Below are 20,337 nucleotides of genomic sequence, written 5' to 3'. Positions count from 1 at the left end.
CAATTGTGGGCATCTGTGGACAAAGTGCCTCATAAGCTGACAAGCATAATCAATGTAGCCATTGCGGGTCCTCTCGTCTGACTCAAGCATAATGGACATAGCCACAGTCAGAGACAAAAAATGTGAGTATGTCTCTGGTGAAAGAATGCCTTTAAGTACAACAGGTCCTGTGTACAATAAGAACTGTCTGAATTCAGTCGCCTTCCACCTGTCTAAATCTTGTAATCCACGTGGTTGCCTGTTAAACTCACTAGGCATCGTTCCTCTTAACTTATTCAGGTGCACTGAAATTTCACACTTCTGACTGTTAGAAAGTCTGCAAATTTTTGGTCCACGAGTCAAATACACCAAGATGCGCCTCACTACCCCTAAGCAAACCATGTGCATGTAATCTAAAACAAACGTAGAGACGCAGTGAATTCCTGCTCAATCAAAGGAGTCTTTTTAGTTTGATGGTTTGTGTAATGCATTTCTCTGAATTTATCATCTGTTCTTGCTGTGCATATTTCTTGGTAAACAATCCTTCCTAAGACATGTGTACCTTTAACAGTACACCTCTCACAGCCATAATATGATGTATGACCTTTTATACATTTCAAATACACACAAACGCTTGAATTTGAACTGTATAGTTTCTCTCATTTTGCAGCAGACCATTTTCATTAAGTAGCTTGAACTCGTCTAAAAAGTCCTTCAGGTATTCCTCAAGAGGTTCTGGCTTTTGCTCGCCACAAAATAGCGCCACAACAAAGAGCTGAAAATTGTTACATGTTGCCAAGATTGGCCAAAGCTGCGTTCTGTTGGACTTAAAAAGGGGAACACCATCAATATTTATACTAAGGCTGATCAAATCACAAGGAGGTTTAAACTGTGACAAGCTCTGACGTATCCCTTTCTCCAAGCCAAAATAAATGTAATGTCCTTTACATTTCTCCTGACACTCTGTAGTTTGGGGTGTAGACAGAAGTGTGCGTGCATCTTTGGGCAAGTGAAGGCCATGTTTTCTGAGAACTCCTAAAAGCCCATTAAGAGCTCTCTGACTGACACCATTTGTTACAGCCCATTGCTGAAGGTCATGTCTAAGATCTGGCAAATCCCTATCTAATATTTCTGTGTCTGATTCTGATGAAGTTGGCAGGCATTCCAAGTCAGAATAAAAATCAGAACTGTCTGTTTCTGAGCCACTTATATTGCTGTCTATATTGCAGCTCCCTGCCTCAAATTCTGCTGGGTTTGAAATATCTGTTGCATCTGGCTGAGCAAGTATGTTCAATTCCCATTTTCTTCTTCTCCATGCTCTTAAATAGGCCATATCTGAAAAACAATTACTTTTCTCAACTTTGGAGAAACATTTAGCTAAGTACCAAAAACCTAATTTGACAAATTAAATGAACTAAATTAGGGACGCACTGATACCATTTTTTTTTCAAACCATGTACATGTTTTTAGGACTCACTGATACCAATTATGATACCATAGTGAATTATTTCAAATGAGGTAGTTGTTGGAGTAAATGACTGCAATAATAGTTCAATCATTAATTTCTAGCTGATTTTAGTGCATTAGCTATCCATACTAACTACATTAGTTATCTTGTACGGAGTAGCATGACAGTGAAGAACATTGGGTGTTGTTCCACATCAGAAAAACACTTCTGTACAGCTGTTACAGACAGCTGTCAACGGACAATTTCAACTTTAGCTGTTTCATTCAAATAACATGCTGCACACCTGAGTACTGAGCAGCTTGGCTAACCACAATGCGCAATGAAATATACATGGTAGGACAATAAAGTCTGTCTAAAGCCTATTTCACAAAAACAGTCACAAAAGTTTTAACGTGATTATTATATTCAGTTTTTACTATTATATTCAGTAAATTAAGTAAATTCAGCATATATTTTACTTTAGAAGCAACTGTCGACTTTTCTGCCTCCGTGTCTCCACCCGTATTGGGAAAGTGGTTGTGATATTGTGTAAATAAAAATGGGCTGAAACCACTCCTTTGAATTCCTTGCTATTCCTTACTATGACAAGGGCTACGTTCACATTACCATGCTGAAGTGGCACAAATCCGATTGTTGCCCTAATGTGACTCAGATCTGATGTTTTCAGAGCTGTGTGGACACACATATCTGATCTTTTCAAATCCGACTTGAGTCACTTTCATATGTGGTCCTAGATCGGATACGTATCCGATTCGTGGTCATGTGACCTTAATGTGACGTTCAGATCGGAATTCAAGTGCTTTTTTCCACTGCACTGCGCCATCATTCAGCGTTAACATGGCAGCAGCCGAACAGAAGTTGAAGCCTGTAAAAGGTGGAAAAGCAACACATCTCACCTTTTCGCCTTAGTCTCGCTCTAATAATGAGCAGCTGAGAGCTGATCAGAGTTAATTATCTTCTGAGCGAAGCTCGTTCTGCTTGTTAGTCTGTTTGCTGATGATGCACGTAACGCCCGTGATTCATTCATGTGACGTTATTGAGTAGGATGTGCTCATACAGGTCATTTCAGGATGCTGGTTCGTTCATATTAATGACAGATCTGAATCACTTACCTAAACGAGTGTGAACCATCGTGTGAGACAGATCGGATTTGAGCAAAAAATTGGATTTGAGCAATGAGGCTTGTAATGGTCAACATAGTCAAGGTGGAATGTTTAAAGTGACCAACAGCTTTGTGTCCGACCACCACGGTGTCAGCAGCATATCGCTGTGTGAGCAGACTCTCGTTCACTGCCTGCTTGAGTTGTTTGTTCACTAGCACAGCAGCGTACACTCAACTTACATCGCACAGTATCAGCGGATATCGGAATGTTCGTATTGGGAAATTTTTATGAGCATGAGTACGGGTAAATGAGTTCTGAACTGGACCAACACCCCATTACCAGTACTGGTACTAATGCATCCCTAAGTTAAATGTGTCTACATCTCTTTGCACCACTAAACATAGTAGCTAAGATAATATGACAAAGCTGTGGTAATATCGTTAGTTTGCTTGCACTGCCTACAATACCTAAAATGGCATTGTCATCACATCTTTTTCAGCAAAGAACAAAGCAAATATGACCATTCAAACTAGCTAGATAACATTAGCTCAGGAGTTGGTATGTTAAACTGTTAGTTACAAACATCATTTATCGACATAAAATACAGCTTTGTAAGAAGCTATCCACAGCTGACATGTAGGTGTTTGAGCATATGGTTTACTTGCCTGTGACAAATTTGAGGTTTGTGCATCCTCCACTGCTTGCACTCACTCTCTCTTAGTCTAAAGTCTCCTCCCACCTGTTAGTGAGACAAACATGTACAGTTTATTTGGAAATAAATTACAAGGACAGAAACAGTGAAACTATAAGACAATAAAAAAGAACAAAAGACAAAAAACAATAGAAAAGTGAGAAGAAGAGAGTTATAGACAAGAAAATGAGATCAAGAGAAAATGAGAAAAAAATATAGAAATCATTATGCACCTTTTAAACAAAGTGAGTGACTGGGCTCACTTGAAACAGTGAGTTCATTGCACATTGTGTTTTAACTACATTTGTAAAAGTATTAAAGAATTCTTCTATTAACATAACATTACAAGTTTAATGAACACAAATGTCAAGTTAACCAGTTTACATTCATTTTTAAGTTTAAAAGTTACAATTTTTTTTTACAGGGAAGAGGGGGAAAAGAGTGACAGAATACAGAAGAGAAAGAATTAAAAAGAAATTAGAGGAAGAGAAAGAGAAAGAAGGATTCAACAACAAAAGAAAGAGAAACAGTAAGCTAACTATAAATAGCTACACCTCTTTCTACCACTTCATAAGAAGCTACCTTCTCTAACATACTAAAGCTATGGTTATATTGGTTAGCTGGCTACATTAATCCAAAACACTTCATTTTCCAAAGGACAAACAGCAATTCACACTAGCTAGCTAACGTTAGCTAACATTACCTCAGAGCTTAGCAGCCATCCAAATTTAGTGTCTAGCCCGTCATGCAAATATACAACACCATCTTGACTTGATTGTAGGTTAACTCACTAAGCTACCTACACAAGATAAAGCTCCCAAACAACAAAACCCTAAAGCAAACTGCATATAAAAGTTAGAGCTAACTAACTAGTATTCAGGGCGTCAAAAGTAGAAGTAAAGATAGCATTAGCCATCTGTGGCGTTAGCTAGCGGGTAACAATTTTGTCTGCTAAGCTAACGTTATCTAGCTAGCTACGCTAACAACATTTAACCTTAGCTAAAATACAGCTGAACATTAATTACAATGCAACGTACATATGCTTTTATTCATACATGTTCCACTAGCTGCCCATGAAGAGACTATTTTAGCTAGCTAATTTACACTTAAAGTCGTAGTCAGAGTTGTTGGTTCATGCTGCAAACTCAAACTAATGTTGGTAGGTTAACTAGTTAGCTAGCGTTAGCTAACGTTTGCTGGTACAGGTTAACGTTAGGTGGCTAACGTTAAGCGATTTTTTTCCTATTTGGATTAAAGTTAACCAAGCCTTACATGACTTCACCAAGTACAACAAATGTAATTCTTTAAGGTGTTCACTAAAAGACAGTTTTACTCACCTTTACCGACTGCACCGGCTTTCTCTTGCTGGTCCTGCTGCCGCTGCGCTTCTCCCTCAGAGGGAAGGAGATGAAAGGGCGCGAAATGACGTAGTTCATTAAAAGATACGTTAGTAAAAAATATTTTTTTGCCTGACGGAATGGTGTAGCATTACATATCCTGTTGGTACAGACAGGTTTTGACATTGTGAGTATTATAACCGCACGACTAGTGTTTTTTAATTATTTGGCATATGATTATAAGATGTCCAATTACGACTCCAGCTGACAGCCCAGTTTTCAACCAAGTCAGAACGTCTATGGACATCCAAAACAGAGCCCGACGGACTGGCCTATTATCAGCCAGTTCTGAACGTCTGCGGACGTCGCTTGCTCACTGGGTCCCGCCCCCCCTCGCTCAGGAGCCGTCACAGACGGACGGAGAAGCCCGCCTGCCTCGAGCGCGGCACATGCCCCCTTCCTTATACTACTGCGGGACCCATCCTCTACTAAAGCCTTTACTAACACCCCAAACTGCGGCCAATTTGTCCCCAAAATCAGAGGATGGGTAAGGCGAGGACTAACCGCCGCCTTCACGCTATGCTTTATGCGCCGAAACTCGATTGTAATGGGCAGGACAGGATAATTGTGTACATCCCCATGGACACACTGTACCTTCACCTGGTATACCCTCTCCAATGCCGCATCTTGAATCAAGCGTTGGTGAATCGTGGTTTGATTACAACCAGAATCCACCAAGGCTTGATATGTACCCCCTTGAATACTCACTGGTATGCGGTACGCTCCAGCTCGATCAGGGGAGGTGGGTGGCGATGTGGGAACCCGGACCAATGTTCCGACCTCCATGTGGTGGCACTGGTCCTGGAAATGTCCGGGCTCCCCACACCGCCAACACACCGGCCCAGGCTTCACCCCAGCTCTTGCCCCCTGTGCGGAGAGAGAAGGTAGACCGTGAGTAGCTGCAGGGGGGGTGTGGTAGGTAGAAAGGGGCTTGCGGGGAGGGCGAGAGCGGGGAAAGGGTTTGGGGGCGAGAGCCCCCTTCTTTCTGGGAGCGGGAATAGGGAGAGAGAGAGAGAAGGAGAGAGAGATATTGGCTGGGTGGGGGTTCCTGCCCCCGAATACGCTGCCATGTGCGCCTCTGCCAGCTTTGTGGCCTCGTCCAGCGATTCCGGTTGGTGGCACTGGACCCAAGCTGCTGTTTCCTCGGGTAAGCGGGTGATGAACTGCTCCAGCACCACCAGGTCGAGGACCTCCTCGGAATCACGATCTGCGGACAAGAGCCACCTCCTGCAGGAATCACGGAGCTGTTGTGCCAGCACAAAGGGCCGGTCAAACTCCCGGAGGGTCAGCGAGCGGAAGCGGTGTTGCTCCGGAGTCCGACCCACCCTCTGGAGGACGGCCTTTTTCAGCTCGTCGTACTCCAGCTGCGACTGAGCGGGGAGCTGTTGGGCGGCAAGCTGGGCTTCCCCCGTAAGCAGGGGGAGCAGTCGGACGGCCCAGTCCTTCTTCGGCCACCCCCAGTCTACCGCCGCTCGCTCGAAGAGCTCCACGAACGTTTCCGGGTCGTCCTGCGGAGTCATCTTTGAGATGGAGATGGTAGCCGGAGCTGGAGTACTGCTGGCTGACAACAAACTCCGGAAAAGCTTCCTGTCCGCCTCTTGGCCCTGAGCCAGGGCCTCGAAGCGGGCCTGGTTTTCCCGCTGGACGTCCAGGAGAGCTTGGTGTTGTGTCTGCTGCAGGAGGGAGAGTACTTTAACTATCTCTCCAAGCGGTGAGGACTCCATGGCGACGTTCGTCCAATCCTCCCGGGTTTCGGCACCACTGTTGCAACTCTACCGTGATGGGGGGAAAGACGCCGGGGGCAGGGGTGAAGGCGGAGAGCTTCTTTTTTATTAATTATTGAAAACGCAAAACACGCGGCTAATAGCCCACAAAAGTATTACAACACGCTCGCTGGCCACTTTTCAGTGACTTCAGTCTTCAGTCCTCAGTCCTCAGGCTCGGCTCGGCTCGGCTCGGCTCGGCTCAGCTCAGCTCAGCTCTCACGCCTTCGCTGGTCTCCTTCTCTCTCCGGGCTCTGCCAGCTACTGAGGGAAGAGATGACAATAAGTAGGCTGGCAGAAACAAGGCACAGGTGAACAACATCAGCTACTTAGGCCCGCTGGTTCAGCACGACCAGCTTCTCCGTCCCGCATTCGACGCTCGGCCACGCCCCCCTCTCCACAATTTTTTATCCCGGTATTACAGGTTCCCCTGAACTACTAAATTGCTGCATACATGCGAAAAGCAAGCTAACACCCCTGCGCACTGAAATAACATGAAAATAAGGCTACTACTACACTTAAATTATGGGTTACTGCTGCAAAAGCCACTTAATTACCACACTTGCCAAAGCTGGCTGGTCTGTGCATGGATTTTTGTTGAGATTGGTATCACTTCAGTGCACAGGGGTGTTTACTTACATGTAGCATGTATCTAGCAGTATTTGTATTTGGGGCTATAGTTAAGACCATCTTTGTCGAGTCCAAGACAAGTTCAAAGCTAATATTAGTCAAGACCACGAAAAAGACTGAGTTTAAATGAGAGCAAGACCAGGTTTCAAAAAGGAATAGTTCACTGAAAAACCTAATTCACGGTTTCCTCTTTTCCCCAAGTTGATCGACCAAAACATATTTGGCGTCAATAGTTGGATTCATTTAGAGCTTTTTTGGTGACCAAAGTTTGCTTCTTTAGTTTTGCACTGGAACTATGAGACTAATGTCACAAATAATGTAAGTGTATATCACAAATTTTTTTATGGGTAATGCAGAGTTCCTTTACATCAGCCCCATAGGTCCTGTCAAAAATCAGATATATTGATTGGTACTTTGACAGAACTAACATCACATAAGCCAAATTTAGTCCTGTCCAACTCAATTTGGACACAAGGAAAGATTTAAAAAAAATCTCTCGATGGAAAAGACCAACATCATTCTTTTTCCATGCCGGTTCATGGTATATTCATCATAAATTATATATAATTGTTGTATAGTAAGTGTAGAAAGGGGCTTTAATATATAAAAAAAACATACATATGATTAGCATAAAGCCACCATATTTGTATTGCTTTTCTCTCCTCTTGGATCCATACTGAGTGCTAAAACTGTGATAGCAAGCAAAGCAGGCTTTGGAATGATTTCCTCAGTGCCATTTTTTTATATTTCAAGTTTATATTTGCACTTCTAATGGTATATGCGCTATTTTTACATATTTTTACACACTATTTAGTGTGCTAGTATGCGGTTTGGGACGCGGCACATCTTACCGAGATATCTTCTTCATCCAGTGAGCCGACAAGTTTCCTCTTCAGATGCTAGCTACATTACGGAGGATGTACTCCCGTGCCAGCTAAGGTCGGCTTACAAAAAGCACAACTGATAACCTTTTTTTCTAAGTTTAGCTCCACAGTTTTGAGGATTTTATTCTTGAGGCAGCCAACGCGCTGTTGTTAACTCTCCAGTGACCGGCAATGTCAAAACTCTCCTAGTGAGTGCGAGAAAGACGCGTAATGATGTCAGTAACTAATCGACTACTAAATTAGTTGCTAATTTGGTCGTCGATTTTAGTCAACTAAGTCGAATAATCGTTGCAACCCTACTGATGAATTTCATACAGTCGAGAAGAAAATGGTTTACATTAATTTGCACATTTTGCCAGCCAATCAACGAGCTTGATTTAAATAAATTTTGCAAATAATAATTACAGTAATACTGTTTCTCATATTTCAAATTATATGTGTTTAAATATGTGTATATTGTAAAGAATTTTTGATGTTCAAAAAAGAGCGGTACCATCACGACCATACTTGTATCAGTGCAACACTGTCTACTATCACCATGTAAATGAAAATCATGAAATTGGTTTAATGACATGATAAATCTACACTGACAGAAAAATCTTTAAACTTTTTTTTTTGCACATGGTAACACGTTCAGTGGCATGCCCTCATATCGTTCTAGCAGTTTTCTTAGCCAGGTAAGTATGTTTTCAATCCTTCCTACTGTTTCATGTTTTTGCATAAATTAAAATACCCTACTAAATAAATATGTATATTATGCCCCAACCTTTCAGTAGCCTAAATGGTTTGCCATTATTTATCCTGTAAAATCCGAAGCCATTCAAAAATATTCCGAGGTAAGGGCTGAGGAAGCTTTCACATTTGTTCACACAATAAACCTGTCTCATGTAAACAGGTTTTTACTAAAATGGACTGCCTTGCATATCTATGATGTTTAGCCAACTGTTTTCACACGATCCTCGAAAATAATCAGATCATATTCTTATTTTACTTTGATACCAAAACTGACAAACAAGGATAATTAAAAACAGCAAACAACATAAATGAATTAACTTAAGACATTAACACAGAAACAGAAAGGCTGTTAGTTTTAAGCCCTTTTTCTTGATATCAGGGCTGAGAATTCTGTCCTGGCTCCCCCACCTCTGAAGTCCCAGTTGAGCCCTTGGACAGTGGTAGTCCTATGGTGGTCCCTTTTCATTTATGCAGTCTGTTGCCTGGGTCAGAAAGTGGCTGACAAACTACAAAGCAAAAGATGGGCTACAGTCAGTAATTATATACCTGGAAAGTGCAACTGCATGGTAGGAGAACCTGATCAAATGGCCATTGGGTGTATGTATGAAGTAGGTGTACCCAATACACTTGTAACTCATGTAAGTGTCCATTACTTATATTGAGAAGCGGGCCTTTATTTAATGTATTATGTAATGAGATTGAGTTGCTAACCTTTGCCTTGGCCTTGTCTGCTATGTGTTGTCTCTCCACCTGCCCACCTGGTCTGCCCTGTTGTGCTGTGGTGCTCTCCGTGTGCCGGTGGTGCTCTCCGTGTGCTGGGTCCAGTTCACCCAAATATGGCCTTTTTGCGGACAGGTATCACTTCTGTGAAAGTGCTTTAATGAGATCCAGGGCAGCAGCGTCACCCTGGGAGCCTATCCTGCACAGCCCCAGATGTAAGTGCAGCCTCCCTTAAAGAGGAAGCAAGAATGTGAGGAAGCCAAGCTTTAGGAGGAAAAGAGGAACAAGGCAGGGTGATTTGAAATACAAGCCAGGCTTGTACAGACCTAAAAAGTCTGAAAAGGAAGAACTGACAGTTCCAGGTTTGAAAAATATGTGAGAGGTTTAGAGAAAGTATGGAAATCTAGATGATCAATCAGTGTAATGTTTGCTCTGCACAACAGCTGTCTGAAACTCAAGTAATCAGACAAAATGTGTCTTGAGTCTTGACAAATTATTTTTAACTTTACTGACTTAAGATTAAAATCAAATTTGCATTAAATGATCATTATGAAATATTGCATTTACATTTGACTGTGTGTTGCCATTTGTTGGTACTCATTGTGTAGCATTTGTTATTGATTATTAATTATACTCTCTACCCAGTACGATATCAAAGGAACAATTTGAGAAGAAGAAGAAAAATGACATGTTAGACCCTGAGCCGTGAGTGAAATCACTAGACAAACACAATTTTAATTTTGGAATTGCCTTTATCTGAAATTATACCTGTTCTATTTAACATCTTTCTTTAAACAGGTTTGTTGAATGTAAAGATTTATGAGCGCAAGATTAATCAAATCTGTGTGCTGCATTATGAAGTCATATGGCCCTCAGGGTAAGTGCCTTTTAAATGCTCTGCCAAAGTAATAAAGTAATAGATAACTTCTTCTGATTAGCTTTTGTTTTTTCTAACTGTTTTTTTTTTTACAGATTCATCTGTGATAGTTGTCTTAAGAAGAAAGAACAAGTTTTCTGCTAAAAGTAAGTGATTTGAGGGTCTGTTTTTCTTTTTGCGTACAGGGAATAGTCTATGTCAATCAATCAGCCTTTTTTTAAACCTGGAGTACATTGAGAGTGACCCACATTTACAATGTAGCTGAGCCATTTAAAAAAATCAGGGGTTGACAAAAGTGGATTGTAAAAACATATCAAATGCTTTAAAAAAGATCATAATTAAATTTAGCAGTAAAAAAAAACAATAAAATCAGAATAAACTGTTATAAAAAATAAAACAATAAATAACAGATCAACCAAGAGCCAGTTTCTGCCGCAGGGGCCTAGGCCACCAAGGGCCCCCCTGCAATCTCCCACTGCCTGTACGGCACTGCACCACTCCCCCATGCTGGACCTTGCGGGTGGTGAGCCCACATGGTCCCCCCACGTTGCCTCTTCGGGCTGAGCCCGGCCGGGTTACGTGGGCTGCCCGGCCACCAGGCGCTCGCCAAGGGACGCTACCAGGCCTGGCTCCAGGGGTAGGTCCCGGTGACCCTCTCCCAGGCAGGGTACATGATGTTCTGTGTCCGTTTATCATGGAGGTTTTTGGATCGAGTTAGTCTGGGTCTTCACTCCAGACCTGTTCGCCCTGGGAGACCCTACCAGGAGCATGTTGCTCCCGACGACTTAGCTCTGAAGATCCCTAGACCACACAAGCCCTTCCGCCACGACAAGGCCCCGATCCAGGAAGGGATATTGTGTGGCTGTCGTGGCTGACACGCCTCTGCAATAGTGCATGGACCTCGGGAACAGTACCCTTGGACTGGCAGACCGGGGTGGTGGTCCCTATTTTTAAGAAAGGGGACCGGAGGGTGTGTGCCAACTATCGGGGTATCACACTGCTCAGCCTCCCTGGGAAAGTCTATGCCAAGGTGCTGGAAAGGAGACTTCGACCGATAGTTGAACCTCAGATTGAGGAGAAACAATGCGTATTCCGTCCTGGCCGTGGAACAATGGACCAGCTTTTCACCCTCTCACGGATTGTTGAGGGGGCGTGGGAGTTTGCCAACCCAGTCTACATGTGTTTTGTGGATTTGGAGAAGGCTTACGACCGTGTTCCCCGAGATATCTTGTGGGAGGTCCTCCGGGAGTATGGGGTGCCGGGGTTACTACTCCGGGCCATTCAATCTCTGTACACCCGGTGTGAGAGCTGTGTTCGTTAACATTAAGTCGGACTCTTTCAGTGTTAGCGTTGGACTCCGCCAGGGTTGTGCCCTGTCTCCACTCCTGTTTGTGATATTCATGGACAGGGTGTCAAGGTGCAGCCGGGGTCACGAGGGCATTATGTGTGGAGGCCGGAGGGTGGCGTCTCTGCTATTTGCAGATGATGTTGTTCTTTTGGCTGGATCACATGGATGCCTCCAGCGCACACTGGAGCGGTTTGCAGCTGAGTGTGAAGCGGTTGGTATGCGGATCAGCACCTCCAAGTCTGAGTCCATGGTCTTAGCCCGGAAAAGGATGGTATGCCCACTCCAGGTAAGGGGAAAGGACTTGCCCCAGGTGGAGGAGTTTAAGTATCTCGGGGTCTTGTTCACGAGTGATGGGAAGAAGGATCGTGAGATCGACCGCAGGCTGGGACAAGCGGCAGCAGTAATGCGGTCGCTGTACCGGACTGTAGTGGTGAAGAGGGAGCTGATCCGGATGCCCCCTGGACCACTCCCGGTGGGGGTGTACCAGGCACGGCCTACCGGAATAAGACCCCGGGGTCGTCCTAGGACCCGCTGGAGGGATTATATCTCCAAGTTGGCCTGGGAGCGGCCTGGGGTCCCTGAGAATGAGCTGGAGGAAGTTGCGGGGGACAGGGTCATCTGGGATTCTCTGCTCTCCCAACTGCTACCGCGACCCTATCTGGACTAAGCGGTTAACGATGATGATGATGATGATGATGATGATAACAGATCAAATAGGGATAAAATAAAAAACACACACACACACATCATCTAAACTGCTTATCCTTCTGGGTCACGGTGGGGTGCTGGAGCCTATCTCAGCTGTCATCGGGCGGAAGGCAGGATACACCCTGGACAGGTCGCCAATCTATCGCAGGGCAAAAAGTCAGACACACACATTCATACCTAGGGGCAATTTAGCATGTCCAGTTGGCCTGACTGCATGTCTTTGGACTGTGGGAGGAAATCAACGCAGTCACGGGGAGAACACACAGAAAGGACCCTGGTCGCCTGGCCGGGAATCAAACCCAGGCCATTCTTGCTGTGAGGCGACAGCGCTGCCCGCTGCACCACTGTGCCGCCCAAAATAAAAAGCATAGTTAATCAAATAAATAAAAGAATAGAAAATGTAAAACAACAACTCAGCAGTAACTAAAATTTGATTAAAAAAAAAGTAAATAAAAAGAAAAATAAATATAAAACAATAACTAAAACCAAACAAAAAAGAAAAATCATATTTTAAGTTAACTAAAATCAAAAACAAAAAAATTGCAGGCTGAGTGGAGGTGGTTAAACACAAAATGTTTAAAATGTGACACCAGCGGGCAGTTTCCTGTAATGAATTCCAGCTTGCTGGTGGACTATAACTAAGAGCAGATTTCCCCAGTTCAGTAAAAGCTCTTGGCACCTGTAGGGTAATGCAGTCACTGGAATTAGTCTCACAAATTGCATTATTTACACTGAGCACTTTTGCTGGCATATGGCCAGTAAACATTTTATAGATATTAATAAGCCAGTGTCTCCCAATGCACAGCCAGAGATGACCACTTTGTGTATGATGTATATTGATGTATATTTGAATGTGTTCTCCCTCCTCTAGGATTACAGACTACAAGACTTGGCACATATATAGAGGATCGTGTGAATAAGTACTTGCAGAGGCAGAACCACCCAGAGTCTGGTGAAGTGTTTGTGTGTGTGGTTGCCAGTTCAGACAAGACAGGTGATGTAAAATCTGGAATGAAATATAGATAACTGATTTATCATGGTTTATCATGTCTGGGCTTTTTAATCTTAACTTTTAATTTTTTCACATTGTTTTAATTATATCATTTGATATTGCCTCTGTAGGTTTGTTGATTCAGGGGAGATGGCAGAAAGCTTTCCGTACCAAACCAAAGCACTTTTTGCATTTGAAGAGATAGATGGAGTAGATGTTTGTTTTTTTGGCATGCATGTCCAAGAATATGGATCTGACTGCCCCTTCCCCAACACCAGGTAATGACACTCAAATAATGCAGGAATAATTTAAATAAATCCTTGTTGTAATAACAACAACAAATTAAAACTAATAATAATAAATATACAGTACAATTCAAGGTTTTAAGCACAATTTTGTCTAAGACCAACTTAAGATTCAGTAGTTTGAGCAGTGTTAGGATTTTGGTTGGCAATTACTTTAAAATGGTGCTGCAAAATCAGTTGCTCTTTGGTATGTTCACAAGAAGACAGACTTCTAACCAAAAGCAGTTGTTTTTTTGGCCTCTTTATTGTTAATGGTCATTTTATAAAGTGTTGAATTTGACTAATGAGTCAATTAGACTGGATAGAAATCACTAACCTAATGAAATTATTTGCTTTGGCGGCTTATTTCTTTAAAATGCCTTAATTAAATGACACCATCTTTGGTTTGTACATAGTATGATGTAGTATGAAACATTTGAACATAGTGTGATGTAGTATGCCATAAATTAAACCTAAATCCGGTGTTTACTTTTGTTTACTTGTCTACAGAAGAGTAATAATTATTTTATAATATGTTAAATTTGATTCGTGAGTCAAAAGACCCTTTTCACAAGAGTCTTTAATTTCTCATCTAAGTTAATTGCTAACATAGCAACTATGGGGTAGCCTGAACTGAGCAGCTACTGGAGCTAGACTAAAGCATGTTTGCTGTTTTAGCTAGCAACATTACGAACAGTCCAAACAAAAAATGATGCACAATCTTGATGTGTTAACTGCACTCATAAACTCTCAACTAGCTGCATTTTTACCACAGCGATGTTATATGTTAGCGTATAGCATGTGTGCTGCATACCTCAACATTTCAAGTCAAAGTTACTCTGGTACTCAGGGCTGTAGAGTGTCGTACACAGATGAACAGAGCGGGCAGTTAAGTCTGTGGCCGAGCCAAAGCTGTTCCTCGGTCAGCTGAGAATCAGTCACAGCTAATTGGGTAGTTATGTCACTTTTACCCACGCTGAATTTAGTAAAATCCTTCAGAAACTTCAGAGGACCTCGGTGTCCTAACGCTAGTTCTGAACATTATGGCCGCTAATTATGTACTAGAGTAATTGCGGATAGCAGCAGTTGCTAAGCAGTGGGTTGAGGAAAATAAGGCACAGTGCTCACAGAAAACAAATAAAATTTCATTATCATGAAAAATACGGCATGTACTAAATATTGGGTAGTTCTGTGGCACCGAGTCTGCACCCCTGAGTAGACTACCACGTTATCATAAGGGCGCTGTTTCTACATTCAATCTCATGAAGGGGGAAAAGTGACAAAAAATCCTTCTGAAACTACCAAGGTCCAGACCTCTGGTCCTCATAGCTAATTACGGCCACGAGTATAAGAGGTGGATGGAAGCACTGATTTAATATCCTAACAGAGCTAAAACACTGCATGTGTAGTGTAGCCCTATTTACTGCTGCTGCTGCTCCCTCACATTAAGCAGTCTCTGTGTCTTTGTACAACATGCCAGCAATTTTTAGTAATATTTATGTTTTAGAAAGAAAGGAGACCTTCTATATGTAGTATGAATTTGGTAGACTTTCTACACTAGCTAGAAACCATTGCCAACTATAGCTACTTTCCCCAACAAGGGAGTTGGCTTTCATTAGCTGCTGGCACCAACTGGCTAACATGGAGCAGTCTTTGTAACACATCTACAGCATGCTAGCGATTTCTGTAACATAAAAGCAAACCAAAACTTTTATATGTAAAGTTTATTTGATAGACCTCGTTTAAGCTCTCTTGTTGCTAATGGTAGGCTAGCAAGCTACAGGCACTAATTAGCTAGTTGTTTAGCTTCATTACAATTTTTAAAACAGGACCTCAGATAACATTTACTGCTCGCTCTAAGACATGACTCCTGGCTTGTATCTTAGCATTGTGGTTATGTTGTGACATTTTGAGTTCTATTTTCTGGCAAAGTTGTTTATGATGTAGAAAGAGCCATGTAGTGTCTCAGACATAATGTGCCAGCTAGCATTATCTGTTCATACCAAGCTGATATAGGAGAAATGTGATGTAGAAAGCTGCTTTATGTCAGATAACAGTTTGGGATTAGCAATGACTTCTAGCCAGTGTAGCTAACTAAATGTTAACAAAGTCTTCATATTACTTATAAAAGTTCTTCTTTCTTTTAAAAACATAAATATTACAAAAATTACCGACATGTTGTACAAAGACAAAGAAACTGTGTCACGTACAGCATTTTAGCTGTTTAAAGTTAAATCAGTGCTTCCATCCACTTCTTATGCTCATGACAGTGCAGGAAAACTAAAATATAACTGTTGTAGCTTAGTGTTTGAGCATTATAGTACACAGTAACTAATCTCACTTGTTAGAAAAACACTTTTGAAAGATGATGTTCTGTCCTGCAACGATAACATCACACGCGGTGTCTGTACACATGAAAACCTAGTAGATGTGGACTGTTGTACTGATTTGAAAGGTATCAGACTGTACACAGTGATTCAACAATAGCAGCTGATTCATTGCAGTCCAGTACTCCAGTCCACTTCTTTCGGGTTTTCTTGCATTTTGTGCTGAGCATGGGACTCTTTGAGATGTGCTTATTGGCGCTTCTTCAACTGCGTTCGTTACTCTACATTTGTTTTTTTTTCACCTTGCTGTTTTCTCTGCCCTTTTAAATTCTTGTTTTGTAGATGTTGTTTTTGCTTCAGTCATCCATATTTCACACTACGACATTGACACCACTTACCATTGCTGTGGTTTAACCTACATCAGATCCATAACATTACGCATAATTATGAACACTGTGTATTAGGGGCGGGAATCTCTAGGCACCTCACGATTCGATTCGATTACGATTCAGAGGGCTGTGATGCGATTATAAAACGATTATCGATGCATCTCGATGCATCTTTTTTTTTCTATACATGATTTCTATTTTCTCACTGTGTGAGGACTTGGTAGTTTTAAAGCAAAGTATTTGTAATGATCCATAATGCATTTACATCCAATATCTTTTATTAATAAAACACATGGAAGTGATGTGGCAAGTGAACTGGAAGGCTTTCATTCACTGCTCTTGTTTGGAGACGCTGCTGCTACTCGTCTGTGATAAATTGCGCTGTTACGGTGAAATAAGATCCGGTGGTAATAGATGTCCACGCAGCACATTATAGTCATCCTACCTGTTTTCTTAAGTGATTTTATAACTTCAGTTTTGGTCTCGTGATGTGGGGGGTGCGCGAAAGCCCTGTTTCGCAACGACTGAGAACTGGCAAGCAGACTGCAGGTCTGTTGTGGCTCTCAAGGTGGTTTGATTTTTGTTGAAAGGACAAAATGGCTCTTCTAAACATTTGGTTGTAACTCCTGACGTAACCTGGCTTTTAATGCAGAGCGAGCCGGTCGGACTTCTCGCTCATCCAGTTGTGTTTGTTATGTGCGCATCACGGAGTGTCCGCACCCTGCACTTACCCACTTCCAGGTTCCGCCCCTTTGCGTTCCGTCAACATTATGTTATAAATTAAATATTTAGAAAATTAATTTTTGACATTTGTGAATCGATTCAGAATCGTTCAGGTCTGCATTGCGATGCATCTAAGAATCGATTTTTTCCCACACCCCTACTGTGTATGGTTATACTCTGCATACCACAAAGACAAGAAAACAAATAGTTGCTGTGTTTTTACTCTGTACAAAGTTATGTTTCATTTCCAAGTCCTGTTTCCATCATATTACAGAGAACTTACTAGTATGTACCTGGTAGTAAGTCTGCTTAGTTTCTGAATATGATGACAATAAAAGAACATGTAGTTACTGTGTATTTATTATGTACAAAGTTACACTATTTTACAGTCCTGTTTCTATCTTTCACTGAGAACTTGTCAGTGTGTATCTGATAGTATGTGTAGTAAATTTTTGCTTATAATGACGATAAGAGAATAGCTGTTTAGTATGTAGATATAATGTGCAAATTTACACTTTATTTTACGAACCCATTACCACAGTATTACAGATGCGCTGATCACACCTTACTAGCTGGCTTAGCTCAGGGGTTGGCAACCAAAATGTTAAGAAGAGCTATTTTGTCCTTTCAACAAAAATCAAACCACCTTGGGAGCCACAAGCGCATACATACTTTGCTTAGCCGCTTTTCTTGCAACTTAGTGAGGAAACTTTTCTGCGAAAGAGTTTCTTGTAAAATGTCTCAATGTTCGACTTTTTACGAGGCTGAAGTCAGCTTCTCATTCTCCTGCTTCTTGTTTGAATTGTTCCATTCCACCTTAAATGGTGCTTGAGGTGCCAGATTGTATTGCTGTGCCATTTAAGGTGGAACGGGACAATTCGAACAAGAAGCAGGAGAATGAGAAGCTGACTACAGCCTCGCGAGTTGTTGCAGATTAAACGTATCAGGAAATCAGCTGAGTGCTTATAAATGCAAATTAGTCCATTGATCTCGAAGTTAACGATGTTCGTCTTAAATCTTTCTCTTTGCCATTTCGTTATCTGTATTGCTGTGTGACCAGCAGTCTGTGCATCAGTCTTCAGCGTTAAAGGTTGGTGAATTAGCAGTTATGTGTTAACTCCAACATTGACCATTTATTGTGAGAATTGTGTTAGAACTGTGTTATATTTTGATTGTTATGATTATGTTATATTTTGATTGTGTGTTATAGTGAGATTTTACAGCAAAGGAGGATTGTTATTTTACCTAAAAATCTAGTTCTGCTGTGGAGCTGCAACAGCTCTGCAGCAGTGGAGAGATTATTCGGCTGCGCAGGCCTGATTCTCACCCCAAACAGAACCAGGGTCACTGATGAGAATTTTGAGGCTAAAGTGTTGCTGAAGTTTAACAAAGGACCCTGAATGTCATGGCTGTACATATCTTGCTGAAATGTTTAAATTGGAGCAGGAAATAAAGGAGTACACTTGAAAGATGTAGGTAATTCATAGGAATACAAATTTTTATGTAATTGATTCTGCCAGTCAACGATAATGACATAGTAGACCACCGATTAAGAACTTGGCGAGTGCACTCACGTACTGGAATAACATTAGCATGAAAAGCTGGGAGTACATTCATTCAGAACCATTAGCCTGCTGTGTTGGCACACCGAGGAATTAGACCTCTGCATTTAGCCCATCCTTGCAGTGAAACACCCACATACATGCACACTAGTGAACACACATTGGGGGCAGTGAGCACGCTTGCTCGGAGCGGTGGGCAGCCCTATCTGCAGCACCCGGGGAGCAATTGGGGGTTAGGTGCCTTGCTCAAGGGCACTTCAGTCACATAATGTCAGCTGAGGGGATCGAACCGGCGACCTTCCGGTCATAAGGCTGGTTCCCTAACCTCCAGCCCATTAAAATAACTATTAATCCAAGGTAGTAAATTTGATAAGAAATTTTAAATGGTGTTCTAAAGGGGCTAATGCGATGTCTTATCAAGTAAAAAAGTTCAGTGTCATCAATGTTCAGTTTATATCCAGAAACCTTACCAAAGTGATCAAAAAACCTTGAGAGGAGCTAAGACTCCAAAGGGGAACCCATCCACCTCTGGTTGGCACCGGATAGCAAAACAATAACATAAAAGCAATATTAATAAAGTTTTACCATTAATAGAAAATATGAAAATAGGGAAAAGGGAAGCAAATAGCCTGTCATTGGACAGAAGTATTTAGATTAAGCAATGATAACTGACGACTATCGTTAGAGGCCTGTCAGTGTAACACTGAGAAACAGATCTGTGAAAACCAGTCACTGTTACCAGTTAAAACCAGTAACTACTGCTAGAAGTGTATCGCAGAAAACCATGAATGTCAGTGATTACTGTTAGAAGCTTGTAATGATGACCTGTTAGTATGAATATGAGAAGCGCTCAGAGTATTATGAGGCCGGTGAAGCAATGTTTACGTTTTAATAGTTTAAGTTCATGCAGCAATATCATCAGAAGTGTCAGTGGCTTGCAGGGGAGGCTTTCTGCATAGCAAGAAGCTCCATGATGGTCAAGTGGTCCAGAAAGTGACAAGCAGGGGGCTTCTAGTCAAGACAGATGAAGGAACAGCATCAGATCATACAGGATGGGCAGTTTTTCAGCTTGGCAAAAAAAAAAACACAGAGTTGGCTCTGTTAGGAGTGACTAAAAACAGTATACGATGTTAACAGAGTGCTGCAGTGACTCCAGCAGGCCTAGCTATAACAACTGAACTAATGGGAGAACCAGAAGGAAACAAAGACTTGCGGGCTCCCTGAGATGTCAACGCTCCTCTGCTCCACTGCCAACAAACTAGAGTGAACACGTGAGAGCACTGAGATAATAGCACCAGCACTCCTAGTTTACCATAATTCTCTGTCCATTAACCCCCCAGATCTGCACCTTTTATTAAGCAGGAAAAAATAATAACTAACTACCTAACCTACTTGTTTAGTCAAGCCTTTTAGCCTAGATTTAAAAGCTGAGGCTCTGTCTGAGTCCTAAACACTGACTGTAAGGTTATTCCAAAGCTGAGGGCCTTTTTATGAAAAGGCTCTACCCTCTGGTGTAACCTCATTAATTCTAGGTACTAATAGTAAGCCAGCACCTTGTGATCTAAGTAGGCTTGGCTGTTCATAGTAAGAGAGAAGTTCACTCAGGTACTGAGGGTCAAGGCTGTTAAAGCTTATACGTCAGTAAAAGAATTTTGTACTCAATGCAGAATTTAACTGGCAACCAATATATTGTTGATAAAACTGGACTGATATGGTCAGATTTTCTAGTTCTTGTATAGACATCTTGGCTGCAACATT

General features: G+C 41.9%; 1 long non-coding RNA gene and 1 pseudogene across 1 annotated transcript; one reads left to right on the top strand and one right to left on the bottom strand.

Annotated features, from left to right (window-relative positions):
- LOC118821047 overlaps positions 1 to 20,337 on the top strand; it is a 128,964-nt pseudogene that overhangs the window by 39,695 nt on the left and 68,932 nt on the right.
- LOC118821218 lies at positions 3,215 to 5,550 on the bottom strand. Its single transcript, XR_005008324.1, has 3 exons — positions 5,347 to 5,550; positions 4,579 to 4,633; positions 3,215 to 3,289 (listed from the first exon to the last, which is right to left on the bottom strand). It is a non-coding gene; the product is annotated as an uncharacterized LOC118821218 (long non-coding RNA).

This window comes from Colossoma macropomum, unplaced genomic scaffold (assembly GCF_904425465.1).
Source record: "Colossoma macropomum unplaced genomic scaffold, Colossoma_macropomum, whole genome shotgun sequence".
NCBI classification, from domain to species: Eukaryota; Metazoa; Chordata; class Actinopteri; order Characiformes; family Serrasalmidae; genus Colossoma; species Colossoma macropomum.
Note: the sequence above shows the minus strand (reverse complement) of the source record. Positions and strands in the feature narration are given on the sequence as shown.